This window comes from Giraffa tippelskirchi, chromosome 7, assembly GCF_054371585.1.
Source record: "Giraffa tippelskirchi isolate mGirTip1 chromosome 7, T2T-mGirTip1v1.2.pri, whole genome shotgun sequence".
Classification (NCBI taxonomy): domain Eukaryota; kingdom Metazoa; phylum Chordata; class Mammalia; order Artiodactyla; family Giraffidae; genus Giraffa; species Giraffa tippelskirchi.
Window position 1 is genome coordinate 146406581 of NC_137281.1, and position 4489 is coordinate 146411069.

Sequence of the window (4489 nt, forward strand, 5' to 3'; positions counted from 1 at the left end):
GCGCGTCAGTGCCCGCTCTAATTTTATCCCTGGCTGATGGAGGAGACTAACTGAGCAGCAGGGATGCTGCTATTTTGGGTCTCTCCGTGGCTCTGGGTTATATAAAGCCTATTGCTGTGACCTGCACTGCTTTGCGGCTGTGTCTCACTCTTGCGCGTTCTGTCACAATATGTCATCAGTTCAGACATTCACACACACACACACCCCCGGAGCTCTTGGGGAATGAGAAGGGAGGTGTGTGCTGGGGGAGTGTGTGTGTGTGTGTGTGTGTGTGTGTGTGTGTGTGTGTGTGTGTGTGTGTGTGTGTGTGTGTGTGTGCGCGCGCGCGCGAGCGCGCGCTTGCGCTCCTGCCGGCTCATTGCAGGAGGAGGTCTGCTTTTACACCTGGGAGGGGGGATTGTACGTGAAAGAGGTTTGTTTTTGAAGGAAATGGAAAGATCTCTCTGATGGAGAAACGTGAGTGCGCGTGCTTTGGGCTTTAGGTCACAGCGTGTTTGTGAGATGATGTTGTGGGTCTGCTGTTGGCATGGCGATGAGAATAATTTCTATTTCAGTAACTCTTTTCATTTTGAAGGAATCCAAGAGTTTCATAAATTATACACAAACAGTTCTGCCTTTCAATGGCAGGGATTTTTTTTCCTCTGGAATTAGGAGCAAGCAGCTAGATGAAAACCTGAGCTTAGGCATGGGTGGATGGCAGAAGATGGCATTTCTTACATCACTGGGTGCAAATTTTGCTGGGAAAATTTTCCTTGTTGATCAAAAAACCCTTATCTGGTGGGGGGGGGAGGAGTTCAGGGCAGGGGGACATATGTTCACCCGTGGCAGATTCATGTTGATGTATGGCAAAAACCATCACAATATTGTAAAATAATTACTCTCCAATTAAAATTAATTTTAAAAAATTTAAAAAAACCCTTATGTGCCAGTCTTGGGACTGCTGTGTAAAGATAGGCGCTTGCTAACTGAGTCATATATGATATCTAACATATCTCTGGTTCCCTCAGTACTGAATCTTAATAAATATTTTTAAATACATACATTTTGTTGGATGAACACATAGAAACCAAATTTAATACAGCTCATTAGTCTATGGATATGAAAGAAGCAGGCTTCCCCAAATATAAAGCATGCGCTGAGAACAAGTCTAACAGAGCCTCATGAGGTCGTCCCACGGGTATTTGTCCTGTCCCCCCCACCCCCCAATATGAGCGGGGGGAAGGGAGATGGCCTATGCTTAGTGAGCTGTGTGTTTCTCATCTATAATCTCAGGGTATATTCTGGCTGACGTGATGAAACCCACAAGGCATCCACTCCCCGGGGGAATGAAGATTCCACAGGGACAGACACAGTTTGGCTCTGGGAACCAGACAGCATGTGAGGCCTCCGGCGGGCGCTCGTGTTTCTGATTTGGGTTTTCCCGTCACCGGGCAGCTACCACAGCAGGTGGGGCTCCTGTTCCGAGTAACCTGACTGAGGCACTGTTTCTCGTAGCTGCTCTTTGAAAGGCACTGAAGACCCTTCTCTCCTTCCAGCCAAAGCCCTTTGAGGGATTTTAGAGAGAAGCACTCAGGCGCTTTCTATGAAGAAAAGAAGAATCTGGAAGCTTGCTACCATGGGCTGAAGAGAACGGGCACTTCTGAGCCTTCCGGAGAAGCGAGCTGCTAAGGGAAGCAGGAAGGGGAACCGTCCCAGAATCAGAAACAGGGCTTGTAGGGCCGGATGGGGAAATGAAGCTGGGAATGGGGAAGGGATAAATGAATCACCATGTGTCTAGTTTATTAATAATTGACTTAAGCAGAATCTCCCCACTCTCGCCCCTCCCCCCACCCCTGGCTGGGGGGCAGGAGCTCCCTACTCGGGCCCCCTTGGTGGTCTCCTTGATGACCTCCAACTCCCCCTACCCGCCCTCGCCCCCACAGTGTCCAAGTGACCTTGCTAAAACGCAAAGCTGGTCACCCCAACTGCGTGAACTTCTTCAAAGACTCTATTTCTGTCTCTAGAGAGAACAGCCAAATGCATGAGCAGATCAACCTGAGGCCTGGTTATCTCTCTGGTTTAGGTCACACAGCAACCCTCCCGACCCTCCCCAAAGTGGTCCTCCACCCACCCACCTCATTCCACTCCTTGACTCCTTAAACCTTACTGAAACACTTCTAATCCCCATGGGCCAAACCCTCTTGTCTTCTATGTGTTATCATGGACTGTTCCATCTACCTGCAATGCCCTTCTAGTCATCCCCCCCACCCAAGCTTCCCTTAGGCCTCAACTCCAGCATCACCTTCTCCAGAAAGTTGTGTTAATCTCCCCATGCCTGGATTAAGTGTCTCTCCTCTGCATCCTTTGGTCACCTCTGCCCTAGTTCTTTTTTTGTTTTTTTAAAGAAACTTTCATCTTTATTTATTTATTTTATGTCTTAGACCTGGCCACGCACGGCATGGGGAATCTTAGTTCCCCGACCAGGGATTGCACCCATGCCTCCTGCCTTGGGCGTGTGGAAGGATCGCCAAGGTCCTGACCGCCAAGGAAGTCCTTGCCCTGGTTCTTAAATGCCCTGCAGTCTGTCCTGCCTAGACAGTGGGTTTCTAGAGGATGAGGACTCTGCATCTCCTGACCTGGCCTGACACTCAGCCTGTAACAGTGTTTGTTGAACGAACTACTGAGTTTGAGCTGAAGTCACATTTCAAAACTAAAAGTTCCTCAAATGTCATGAGAGATGGGGTTGGTGTGAAATGCTGATGAAGTTGAAGAGGAAAGGCCAGGTCCTGGGAAATCTGACCGTGAACAATACCAGTGAGCCCATGACTGTCTCTGAAGCTCAAGACAGAGGCCTGCCCTGCCCACTGCTGTGTCCGGCAGGTAGGACTGTTGCTCGGGGCACACTAGATAGTACCAGGCTGGTGCCCTCACGGTGATCAGCCATCACTGGTCAGCATCTCTCCTTCGGTCTACACAGGGTCTGCCTCTGCTGCCCTCCACTCCACCATATATCTGTGGGGTAGGGGTTGAGGACTTGCATATGGATTTCAGCTTCCCAGGTGGTGCAACTGGTAAAGAATCCACCTGCCAATACAGGAGATGTAACAGATGTGGGTTCCAGCCCTGGGTCAGGAAGATCCTCTGGAGGAGGGCATGGCAACCCACTTCAGTATTCTTGCCTGGAGAATCCCACAGACAGAGGAGCCTGGAGGGCTTCAGTCCATAAGGTTGCAAAGAGTCAGACACAACTGAGGCGACTTAGCATGACCCTCATGGAGGCACACAGGTCTCCCGCCACGCCCTCCCCGTGGTTACGTCAAGAGCTATCAAGGCAGCTGTGATTCCACCACAATGACTGGAACCTCATGGCTCCATCCCCGGGGGCTGGCTGCTCCCTCTGCTCTGCCATACCCTGGAGAGGGTGGCCTGGGGCATGGGAGAGAAGCCAGCATGCTGAGCACCTCGCACTTGACGGAATTAGATTAAGCCACCTTGGGTCAGGGAATTCAGCTCAGCAATTCTGGTGGTAGCTGACATTTGGTATTTCTGAGGAAGCAGAGACAGGATTGGAGGAGGCTCCATAATAATATATATCAGATCTCAAATGCACTGAGACAGGCTCTTTAATTAAATCCCTGATTCAGCCTTCACATAGGAAGGACTTGTTAAAAAGATGGTTAATCACCACTTAATTCATCTGTTTCAATATTCCCATTTTCATTTATTGGGCTTTATTCAAGTCTACCTTTTCTACACTCTCTGCCCAAACATTTCTATTTAACACGTTGTTGGAAGCTGCCTACTGATCTCCCAAAGACGATTCTGTGCATGTGTGTGCACATGCATTGTCCTAGGTCCTTTGTCCCTCCCTGCTCTCAGAGTCACCTCGTGATAATAGAATAAAAATGATGTGGGCCCAGGAAGAAACTGGCGATGGGGAAGGTGGGAACATAACTGGCATTTTCTCGGAAACTTTCGGAATTTTAAACAGTGTCTTTTTTAGGCTCATGAATCCTGACAGACAGTCACCCTGTGCTGTGACAGAGAAGGAGCAGAGAGAGCCTGCGTGGACGGGAGCCGGGGGAGTAGAGAGGAAAGGAGGGTGGCTGTGGGCACGCTCACAATTTTAGAACAGCTGCGGTGCTTAGAGTAGCTCCTCCTGAATGAGATGACGCTGGGCCGCTTAAAGGAAAGGAAGAGAAAGAAGATTCCACCGCTGATGACGATGATGGGAGAGGGGACTCGGTTTACACCATGAGTGGATATTAAAGGATTATGTATTAAGCACTGTTACCATCACCCAGAAAAGCATGTGCTGTAACTGCCAAGAAACCAATAATGAATTGGAACACCTTCCAGGGATGAGAACAAGTTAAAGCAATGTATTCTGTGTTCAATATGTAAGATATTTTGAATTCGGTAGCACATTTGGACTGATGCGGCATTCTGAGGGAGAAATTTTAGAGGATCTCAAGCTTGTCAATTTATTTCGGTGTTTTTTAAAAAAGTC

The 4489-nt window shown here is 48.9% G+C and overlaps 1 long non-coding RNA gene across 1 annotated transcript; it reads left to right on the plus strand.

Annotated features, from left to right (window-relative positions):
* Nucleotides 1-341: 341 nt before the first annotated feature.
* On the plus strand, nt 342-3885 carry LOC145513308 (uncharacterized). The gene is made up of 2 exons (XR_014059290.1): nt 342-456; nt 1273-3885. It is a non-coding gene; the product is annotated as an uncharacterized LOC145513308 (long non-coding RNA).
* Nucleotides 3886-4489: the final 604 nt, after the last annotated feature.